Raw genomic sequence first — 12,018 nt, 5'->3', positions numbered from 1 at the left:
GAAACAATGTGAATGGTGGATTGAATCCCTGCTCTTCTGACTGCACCTGAGCTCTGAGGCAGGCATGGTTGCAGTATAGTTTTACAACTGGTGAAAGTGTTGGTAGAAGCAGTGAAATGTCTACATTCTTGTAAATGTCACTGCTGTTATGTTTGATTTATACATATGTTCCTTCCAGATCTTTAGCAATGATTATAGCTGTTCATACTGTGGTAGTCTCCTGTGCTTGGTAGGGTGTCTGAAGTTTGCTTAACATGTAAGGAAATTTTTTTTTTTTTAAAGTAAGTAAAGACTGTCCAATTGGGAATATATGTAGAGAAAATGCTTCAAGAGGAGCAAAATACACTGTTTGAACTGTTTTAGTAACAAGTACAGGTTTTGATGAATGTGTGTGGTGTCTGAATTCCTAGGTATGTAAAAGAACGTTTTCGGTGTAGATGCATTCTTACCAGAACCCCTGGAAGAATTGTTCAGCATGGAGCCTGTGGCTTCTTTTTTAAGTATTCCATTTGTTGTATGTGCAGAAGTCATTGTGTTGCAAAGGAAATAAGAATTTTCTATGATGAGGGAAATTTGGCAAGTGGTTGCATTATATAAACAGGTCCTATTTTGATATACCTGTGTTGTATGAAATCCCCATCTATGTAAGGTTTTGCTTACAGTTAGCAATACATTAAAACCAGTTTCAGTGTCACTTTTTCAGAATATCTGCTGTTACTGCTTGAATGACTGTGCAGAAATTGTCTTCAGTAATTTTATCTAGTTGTTAGAGTTGCTTTCTTCTTTCCAGTGACCCGCTTCATTTTCCTGGGTTAGGGTAACAGTGGTGATATAAGGATGTCTTGTGAAGCAGACAGTTTTTGAGGAAGGTACAGTTAACATATTTACTGTCTTTTTATTTGAGTCATTCTTGTGACATGATTAGAGAGGAGGGATTTTAAAGCAAATCATACTAATGAAGTGCACTGAATCACAATAACTACTTCAGGCTCTCTAAATTTGTATTTCAGAAGGTGACAACTGTGTTATTTTGCCTAACTGATGGAGTTTGAAGCTTGAGGAAAGGAGGGCAATAGAAATGTTTTTCCTATGTTCGAATTTTTAGCTATGTTTCCTATACAATCTGCATTCTGACTGTATGTCAGACTGCTTAAACAAAAAAACTGTAAGCATCATTTCAGCAGTTCATGCCATTCCAATTTAAAGCTACATCTTTATGATTTCAGTGCACCCTCTTTCATCTACTGGTAGTGGTTAATCTATATGTGTATTGTAGTTTAAAGTTGACTGGAAGTGTACTTGTTTGCTGAGCCCTATGACTAGGTATCTGAGCAAAAAGCAAAACAGTGCTTCAACACACTTAATCATGTTAATTCTTGGTAACTTAAGAAGTCGTTAATGTTTTTAGCTTATTTGCTTCCAAATATGCCTGCATTAACCTAAATACATTATTTGTTAGCATTATGATGCAATCATAGGAATGATCATTTAAAGATATGTTTTTGAAGATGCTTCTAAAATGGATGTCAAATTGAAATAGTTAGTTTGTAGTAGAAGTATTGGGAAGTAGTCAGTTTTTAAAAAAAGGCAAGGCAAATGTTGACACCTGGACAGTTTCTATGTTTGTTGGCTTTTTTTTTTTTTTCATTTCTCTTTTGGTTTCTGGATAGAAGGTCATCATGGAAAAGAGAAACTGGCTGTGTTTGGAAGCATTCTTTAAATATATTTGATTGGTATAATTTTAATCTATTAGCATTATTAAATACTATTTTTACTTCTATAGTGATGGTACATTTAGGACCCAGTGCACATATACATGTGATTGTATTTGTCTGATGACACCAAAGTTACTCCATTGTGAATAATTTGTCATAAATTTTGATTCTCAAAGATCCTGTGCATGAAACAAGATAGTGTGCCCATCAGATTATGTACAAATAATTATGTACAAGAGCTTACACTGTGTTAGTGCTGCTTCTCTGCCTTGTTTCCATATCAAATACATGTCTAAGAGTAGTTGGTGCTGTTCTGTACTCTGTTGGATGAATCTTGCTAAGTGGAGAAAGTAGGGTTTGCAGGTTTGTTTGTTGTGTTTGAACTGCATCTGTCCTCCTCTGGCTATGATGTCTACTTTGAAATTATGTCCTCTCAATCCTCTTGCTTAATGAAATAGATAATGGTTCAGTAAGTTCTGTAAATTGTACTAGATATAGGCTTCACAGAAGTTCCACTATGAATGAGGTAGTTTTAAGATCTTTTTGTCACAGATTTTACTTTCTAAAAGGTTATTAACCCAGGTTTATTAAAACTGCTCGTTCAGGTACATCTACTTTTAAAAGGCTTTCTGTGTCTTCAGGGGTTTTGGTTTTTTTTGTTGGGCTTTTTTTTTTTTTTTGGTTCTCTTTGTTTATTGGGAAGTAAACTAAAGCTGCAAAACATCTTTTCTGTGAAGTCCAAACTTCCTTTCTTCTTACTGCATTCCAGAATTATGTATCCAGAAAAACTAAAAACTTTGTAGACTGGCAGTTTTTCAGATAAATGTGTTAGCCAGGTGTAGGAATCAAGCACGTCAGTTATAATAATGAGACTAGAGGAGGAATAAAGTGGCAGTGAGGAGATTACATTTGGATTCGTTCAAGATGCTGGACATGATCTTCAGGGCTAACACAACTGCTTTTTACTAATGGAGACAAGTGGGAGGTTTCCTGTGCTTATCTGTAAATCATGTCCTTGGAAGAATACATCTTTTGATGAAATTTATTCATTGACTGTTTTAATGTTGCATGCCTTCTGCTGTATGCCCTTTATTTGAGGAGAAGTGGAAAAGTATAAAACCAGGGTGTATAATTAACAATATCTTAAATGCTTCTCAGTTTGGCCAAAGTAAGTTGACTATTTTTAAGTGGCATTCCAGAAGTGGAAGGTAAAAAGAAAGATGGGTATTTCTTAAGTAGTAGGTGGTACGTGTTTGAAGGTGGCAAGAGGAGAAGAGCTAAAGTGGTTTTGGGGCCAATGTAGAAACAGATGTGCATGTGGGGAAAGTCAGAGTCAAAGCAGTCCTTTGAGGTGATCACAAAACTACTCCTGTTTCTGTATAGAAAGTCTTACTAAATTCTCTGGTGCATCTGGCAATTTGGTGTCATGATTCAAATTGTGTGTTTCTAAATTGTACAGCTTGTTTAAACGTTTAATTGGTGCAGAACTCTTATACTCTCTTCAGGCTTCTGAGGAGGTCTTATCTACAGTTCAAGCAATAGATCAGGTTCTCCTTTGTTACTGTTCATGTTGGTTAACGGGTTCATAGAGTATGCCATTTCTCTTAAGTCTGCATTGACAATTGAAATCAGTTAAGGTTCTTGAATCAAGTCCTTGAACTGGCACATCAAATTACACAGCATTCTTGGTAAGAGACCTTTCTAGTGCAGAAATTTCTGGCGTATTCCCTCCTTACCCTGAAAATATAGACTTGATGAGAAGTTAAAACAGCATCAGGATGAGTGTCAGGTATTCCAACTGTAATACAGTAACAGCCATTTGTGTACTTCTGTCCTGTGGTAAGTGTAAGCTAGCATACCCTGCTTCTTTGAATTACCTCATGTTCTACCACAAACTTGCTGTTTTATTTGTAGGAATTTAGGAAGTTTATAACTCAGCTAGCCTCACAACTTGTTTGTGTCTCCAGGCAGAGGAAGTTTTGTTGATTAAAAGAAGGATCAGGAAGAGTAAAGTTTTGGTTCAGGATGATTTTATTTGGACAAGTTAAGATTGTTTTGGCTGATGGTTTTCTTGTTTGACAAATAGAATGTACAGATTCACAAAAGGATGTTACTGACTCTTTTCATAAAGCCAGTTTTGGCTATTGGTTGACATCACACAGATAACTTGATAATTGTCGAATAAAGTAAAAGTTACGGGCTTCCTAGAATCCTGTGGCTTGTTCCATTTTCCTAGCATATTATGTAGTTTTTAGTCTTCAGTAAATTCTGAGCTGAACAGTTAGGCTGTACATATCATCCATCTGTTGCTTAACATGATATGTAAACCCCTCTACTTAAACTATGTCAACACATTTTAGAGATGAAATATATTGACTGTTTAATCTTGCTGAAGCTAAGGGAAAGAAATCTAGTATTTGGTTTTTTCCCCTACCTGTATTTTTAGATAATTCCTTCAATAGATTTTTAGGAAAGGTAGTTGCATTAGTCTGCTTGAAAGTCTTCTGGAGTGTTGACTCATTGCTTAAAACTCCTGTGCTGTCTATAGGAAAAAGAGGACACTTCTCCTTCAATGTACAACCTATATTAAGGTAATTGGGAATGGAACTTGGCTACAATAAATAGCCTCTAAGAAAGAGGCTTCTTGAAGAAAAGAGAGTAGATGACTGATTAGGTGGGGTTGCATGGGAAGAGGAAATGCAATGAATTTTTTTTTTAAGCTTTTATGTTATGGTGAGAATTTCCACCCCCTTTTCCCCTCCTTGTTCCTTAGATGTGATATAAAACCAGATGTGAGCCAAACAGCTTTAATAAGCCCCTTGGTGTACCTGACCCGCATGAGTAATTGAGCTTCAGTGCAGATTTGGTGAAGCACAAGCCATTTGCTATTTTTGGTTCTAGTCTAAATTAAACAAGGAATGTTATACAAACACACTTTTCAAACAAAGGGACTCTTGTTGCAGAGGGCAGGTGAGAATGCGTGGAGGTTACAAATGGTAAGGCGGTATTATGACAGCTTGTTCTCAACATAAATGCAAACAGCCTGTGTGACTGCAGTAGTTGTAAGGCAAAATTTAAATTTTTAGATTTTTTTTTTTTAATCTTCACTGCTTGGGGGGAGGGTGTTGCTAAATGTGAACAAAGGAAGTGATAGTAGCAGTTACTTAAAGGCAACTATTTGTTCAGGTTGCAGAGGAAGACAAGGATTTTAAAACCACAAAAGATCCTAATGAAAAAATAATGGCTTGCAAATTCTTCTAATTGATTTAGATCCTTCATCTATATCTAGGTGTGTAGAGGAGAGATATGTGCACTTTGTCTTTTAATTTCACTCTTATAAAATCAGAACAGCATTTTCTATGTTAGTGCAAGGTGTCTTTCAAACATCATCTTACAAATAATGTGGTGTTGACAGTCACATCTCACAGTTCAGCTGCTTGTGAGGGGATATACATAGTCTGAGATCCTCCTTGTTGCCCTTTTTGTAACCATTTATACCTGTGAAAAGTGTACATGATAATGTTGCCAAATTTTAAGGTGCCACAGGATTTATACCCACTCTGTGTGTGTGTGAAAGGTCTCAAAAAGCACAGAGTTAGGGGAATCAGTCCTGGAGACTTTTCATGTGTTACACGTTAACTTCTTTTATGATAAACCTAATGACAGTTCTACTAACTAGGATTATACAGTATGACTGATGCAATATCTATACGGGCATAGTTTTCTATGTGATTTCATTTCATGTAAAGTGAGCTGGGGAAAATAGGTGGTTTTCTGAAAATATAGTACTCTTGATCAGAGGGGTCTGGAAATACTCCAGTGCATTTGGCAGTGAGGATAGTACTACCATTTCTGCTCTGTAACAGCTTTTTTCACATCCCTTCACTATACTTGTCTGCATGGTCTCTGTAGGGAACAGCTGTGCATGTGGAGGCTGGCCATGGTCACCAGCTATAAATAGAACTATGTCCTTAGGTATGATAAAGCCCAGCTGATCTCATCAAGATAGCAACTTCAGGAACTTTTTGAAGAAGAGGCAGCACTGACTCCTGAATTTACCGTGAGGAAAAGTAATGGACCTGAATGGATCTTTCATGACTCACTTTTGAATGTGCGGTTGATTCTTAGAAAATTTGCTCTCTGCTTCTCTGTCAGAAGTATTCTGTGTTCAGTGGTAAGGTATTTGTTTTAGGATGTTCTCAACACTAGCCTGTGGGATGGAAGGTACTTACCATGCAAGAAAAAATGCAGAGAAAGCTTTTAAAAGAAAGCATCCATTTTTATGAAATGTATGCCTAAATATATAAGCACATCTAGTTTTATTTTCAGGTTATAAAAATAAATGATTTCCTTTCCCTAATCTTCTGTGGCGTTGTTTTCCATTAAAAATTAGAGACATGAAAGAATAAAAGTTTGCTTTTATGCTATAAAGAAATGAAAAGGAAGTTGGGAATAATCACTTCCAAGTGGTACACTTGCTGTTTAGTCAATAGAAGCTCTTTGAAAGTAAAGTAAAGCCAGTTTATAAAAACAGACGTGCTGTAGTGGTAATCGTTTTATCCAAAGAACGCTTGATCAAAAATCAGCCTAGAAGACATGCTCCCTGTGCATCAAAACCTGGTAAAGACCATTTCACTACCCTGTACAGAGTAAGAAATAACCTTAATCTGAAAAAGGGGTGAAAGTACATGTTATGATTAACACAGCTGAAGCTTGAGTTCAAAACAAGAGACAGAGTGAGATATTGATGGAGAGGACAATGGATGGAACTCTCCATTAGGTCTGCTGTTCTAGAAAGAGAGTGCTTTGATAATTTTAAAATACTTTGTGATCATTTGACATAATTTTTCTTCCTATTCTGTTCTTTGCTTCAGTATTAATAATGAATAATGTGAATTTACTTGAGTCATACTAAAAATGACAGAGTTAATATAACTGTTTAGTAAGTCTTTTTATCAGTGGCTGCACATTCTCAAGTTAACTTTGCCTTTACAGATTCTACAATAATACTGTGCATGCTCTGGAATGACTCAAAGATTTAATATTGTTAATTGATATTGGAGGAACAAGGACTTATAGTTAAAAATGTATGTTTATGTTGTCTGCATGAAACAGTTCTGCTATTTGTAAGTTTAATATGTTGGCATATTTCATTCTTTTATATTGAACAATTCCAGATGATTTAACAGCACGTTCTCTTGAGGGCCAGTTCAGGAGTATCATTTGCTTGATTTGAAAGAAAATGTGATATTTACACAAAAGACTGTACAATGAATGCAACTATTAAAAAAATCGAAAAAAACCAGAACAAGTAGTACACAGAAAGTACCAAGAGTAAACTGTGTCTGAAAAGAAGCATGTCTTTTAACACATAGCACAAATGGAAAAAGAAGTCAGTAAGTGAACTTATATGAGGGATAAAACTCCCTGAGCAAGCAGCCAGGTGACTGTCATCAGTGTCTGTATAGATGACTAACATATTTTGAATCTTTCTGTTTTGCAACCAAGGTATTCATTGTTGAAATATTTTTATATTTGTCTCTAGCATATGATAAAATATTGTGTGCTTTTCCCGTCATTTGCTCAGATTTCACATGTCAGAATTAAAGAGCTATCCTGTTTTCTAATGGAAGATTTTCACCATAATCTGTTTGTTATCCAGTTCTTAACATTGTGTTAAGTAAGATACATACTGAAGAATGTACTGACTTTATTCTTGCAAATACCCTGACAGATCAGAAAAGTGGTGAAGAAATAATGATGTTAGTTCATTTTAGTAATATTTGGTTATAATTATTACTTTGCTTTTTCTGGTATGATATAGGGGAAACATGAAAGTAGCAGATGTGTAAGAAACACATTTCTGGGGTATATGATGAATGATTATAATCAATGGCAACATGAATTGAGCTAAATTTAATTTCTGTATGGGTAAGGTTGATGTGATGTCTCTGCAACAGGACTTGGTTTTTTTATTCTTGAATGGTAAAACAGTGGAGAAGTAATTTCAGCATAGTATCTGATGTATTGTATATATCAGGACTCTGTTGGGAACCTAAACAATCCACCTGGCAAGTTAGTCTTTTACTGGTATTAGCTGGTCTTTGGCAACCTCTATGACTGTACAGTGGGAGAAAAATTTGAGGGGAAAAATAATTGTTTCATTTTTTTCCTCTACTAGATACAATTGTGGGAATGTTCACAAAACATGATCTTGTTTTCCCCTAAGCTAAAATAGTGAAACTATATGGCTTTGAAACTTGAAGCAACAATAAATAGGAAAATGATTCCTGTCTTCTGTACAAAAAATATGCATGAAGATTGTTATTTATTGCACAAATCTTACTCAGAGTTGTCATTAGCAATAGTTAGAGCCTTACTTTGTTCTGTCTGTGATACTAAACAGATGTGTCTGTGGAAATAAAATCCACCACCGTATCTCATTTTAAGTATTAACCCCGGTTTTGCACCTACCTTCCATAAATGTGTCTTCTGTTGGGAGTAATACTCAATAATAAGCTAAGGAAGTCTTATTAGCTCTTGATTATCTACTGTCTCTCCTTCTCTTGAGCTCAAATCCAAAGTATTACACAGTGTCTATGTTGATGTGACCGAGAGTGGAGAATATCTAGACCCTTGAGAGAGTACTTGACATATTACAGGATTGGATTAGATTATGTGTACTGATAGGAGAAAGAAAGGGATCTATGGGTTTGTCTATAAGTGAGTAAAGTAAGTGTCTCTTGCAGGTCCTGATTAGTTATATCTGGAGCCCAGTGTCCATCTCTTTTTCTTGTATCTGTGGACTAACTCATTCAAAGAACTGAAACCTACGTAATTAGTGGAAAATCTGGGATCACTCCCTAGCTTGTGTAGAGGAATATTCTGCAACAAATTCTAGTCTTGATTATGCTATGAATAAGAAACATTTTAATAACATTAATTATTTCTTTTTTTGTGTGTGAGTGCCAGGCCTTAGTGATATCCTAGAGGCTTTTGCTAACCTCTTTATTTGTCCTGAAGAAAACCCCAAACACCTTCATTAGCTCTATATCAGAAATCTTATTTTTTTAAGAGAAGATAAGTTCATTTGTTAGTTATCACGTTTAAAATAGGACATTTTGGACAATACTGTTATTATTTAGGAAATGACTGCAGGAGAAAAAATTTGCCTCCCATTACAAGTTGAAGGGCATTAATGCAAGACAGACAAATGTATTAGCATCTGTTTTCAAACTATTCCAATGGAAAATGGTCCTCAGCCAACAGAATATTCTGTGAACTCATCTCAGAGTTGTTTCTGAGTCATGAGTGTCTGTCATGGGAAGTATGAAATGCAGGGTCAGTAAATAAAACATCGTGTACCTAAGAACATTTGCTAGAACAATGCTTAACTTTTTTAAAAGCAGTCATTTATGTGTGTGACCTTACAGGTGTATATCCAAGAGCAGGCCTTTAATTCTAACTACTCTCTAATGGGATGAAGAGAAACACCTTCAGATGTTTTCATGTCAATATTTTAAAGAGTTTGTGGGGCTACAGAGAATTAGTCATTACATAACTAGTAAAAGATGAAATTATTGTGTTACTAGATTACTTTAGGGTTTAATATCAAACTCCTTGAACATCATTCTTATTTTTGGAGAATGCTTAGTTTTGACAGAAGAAAAACAAACAGTTTCTTTAAAGTCAAAGTTAGAACTTTCAGCAAATATGGTACATAAGCCTTCCATCAGTACACCTAGAATAGAGCTGTGTAAGTTGTATTTAATACTCTATAAGTGTCATGCATGTTTAAGGAAGCTATAATGCAACAAATAGAGCCTGAAAACATTTGAGTTTGTTAAAATATGCAGCCTGTTTTGAAAATTCTGAAGTGGAGAACCTGTGTTCCAACTATTGTTTGTCATTAAAAGTGATGACGATCTCTGTTAAGAACATCCGCTTGCCTAATATGCCAGCAATAAAGGAGATGACTATGTTATAACTTAGCTTGGTTTTGTCTCTTTATTTCTAAGTACTTGGTTTTAAGATACTAGAAAAAAACTCTATCGTTTTAGTAACAAAATATTGTTCTAGATTTCAGCTCTGAAATACTAAAATAGGAAAAATGCATATTCAGTTGCTACGCCACCCCAATAATGCCAGGGTCATAATGAAAAGGCTATGGCTATTTTTTTGTTGTAACAGGGTTAGAACACCTATGCTTTATTTCTAGTTAGGTAAGTTTTTGCTGGTTACCTCAGACACTGTAGGTCACTTAGATGGAAGTATTATGCCATTTGATTCACAGTATAGCACTTTCAGACCTTCCTAGAATTAAGAGTAGTTTTTAGGTTCTGTGCTGTTTGGCTAGTGCAGCAGAGTAATGGTGGATAGGAGCACTGATAAAGGCTTCTGTATGTTCTAACTTCATGGGAATTTTTAATCCACTTCATAACTGCATCTTACTGACAGCTCAATCCCAGTGGCTAATGCTTCAGTGGTTTTACAACTTAATGATATATACTCTGTATTGCAATTGGGAAAATAAAGAATGTGGCATATGTAGACAATTTTTTTTTTGTCTTACTGAGAAAGTCATATGTCAGCAGCCTGAAATCCTCTCCAGTATTTTTTTTAAATGAGCTTCTTTAGGCTAGCAGACTGGAAGCCTGTATTGTACTATTTTGTTCAGATCTCTGCCTATCCTTTTTGCTCCTTAATTCATAGCTGTACCAAATACACAAAGATTCAAAGCAGAAAAAAAAAAGTATATAGCATCCTGTTCATGTGTTTCCTTTTACTGTTAATCCCAATAATTAATGCCCTATGAGGAATGGGGCTCTAATCACTTGCAGAGCACAGTAATGTAAGAAGACAGTGCTCATTTGGGGGGTGTTCAGGAGGATGGATCAGTGGTGACCCAGTCGGTGCACAGCTGTCCTCCAGTCTGTGTGTATGTGGTTTCATTAACTACACACATATGTGACTGACAGGCCCATAATGATTGTCTGAAAGGAACCTTGCCTTATGAAGCTAAGTGCCACTGAGAGAGTTGCTTGTTTTCTCTCATTTTTCTACTTTTTTGGAGAGGAAAAAAAGAATGGGGGAGGGAAGCTGTTTTGTGAGGATCGTGGATCCCAGCAGTCACTTTGAAATAATCTTTAATGAATCCCAATGCAGGAAGAGAAATGTCTGAACACCACATAGCAGTTTTTTAGTGGCTTCGAGGAAATATGAATGCAAAATCCTTTTCTGAAAGGGCTGAGGATTTTTCAGAGTTTTCATTTGTTTGTGCTGTATGAATTCAGTGTTGCTAATGCTAAACTGTAATGAGCAACGTAAAAGATACACTTTTTTTAGAATATTAAAATGTATTTTAAAATGAACTTAGAGTACAGACTGTTGGACAGTTGTTTTAAAAATCAGTCTTTTATTGGGTGATTTCTGGGAATGCAGTTTGTTACTGGAGTGGATGACTGAAAGGACTTTTGACATGCTTTCTCAAAACCAATAAGCACAACCCACTCAGCTACTGGAAACAGGATGGCTAGTGAAGTGTTAGAGAAATAAATTAGCTTATGTTTACTCAGCATAAAGAAAGCAAGAAAAAAGAGCAAGACCTATCTGTTAGTATCTGTTGTAACGTGGTAAAAATGTCTAGTGGCTGAATCCTTCCGATATTACAGAACAGAAGAGTTGTTTCTGTTACAGCACTTTGAGGCACCTGTTGGGAAGAGAAGACATGTAAATGTACTGTTCTTTTGTTTATTCGCACTTAGTTTTCGGCTAATCCTGTACTCCACAGAAAATCTTTCCAAGGCAATCTTTTCCTTGGGCAGTTATTTGTTCACACTTGTTTTAAGCCTGTTAAGGAGTTCTGTCTGCCTTGCACTTGATGTGCATAAATAAGGTGGGAAGGGACAGTGAAAAGTAAGCCTTACAGTAAAATCAGCTGACAGCTGTGAAGATGTTTAAGTTGTGGATATCCATGGATATGCAATTTAAGATACTTGTCGTATCCTTCTGTACCTTTGTGGAACACCAGTTCCATGAGTGCCAGCCATTTGATGTATTAACAGGAGGCAGAGTATTTGTCACTGGAAAGTTATTGTATGGGTTAGAGTTACCAAGAGAGGGAAAAAATTTGTCTCAAAGGATGTTTCATGTCCTACTTTACCCTGTATGCTTAGATCTGGAAGCTCTTACAACTTTCCTGTGTGGTGGCTTTATTTGTTTGTTTTTGTTTGTAAAAGCTTAGCTAAGAATCTAGAGTGAAAGAAAATGGAAAGGTAATGCTAATTTCAGTACAACTCCCATA

General features: G+C 35.8%; 1 protein-coding gene across 2 annotated transcripts in view; it reads left to right on the top strand.

Annotated features, from left to right (window-relative positions):
* Window positions 1-12,018, top strand: part of CBLB (Cbl proto-oncogene B) — a 134,232-nt gene that overhangs the window by 12,392 nt on the left and 109,822 nt on the right. The gene's annotated exons all lie outside the window — the stretch shown is intronic.

This window comes from Chiroxiphia lanceolata, chromosome 2 (assembly GCF_009829145.1).
Source record: "Chiroxiphia lanceolata isolate bChiLan1 chromosome 2, bChiLan1.pri, whole genome shotgun sequence".
NCBI classification, from domain to species: Eukaryota; Metazoa; Chordata; class Aves; order Passeriformes; family Pipridae; genus Chiroxiphia; species Chiroxiphia lanceolata.
Note: the sequence above shows the minus strand (reverse complement) of the source record. Positions and strands in the feature narration are given on the sequence as shown.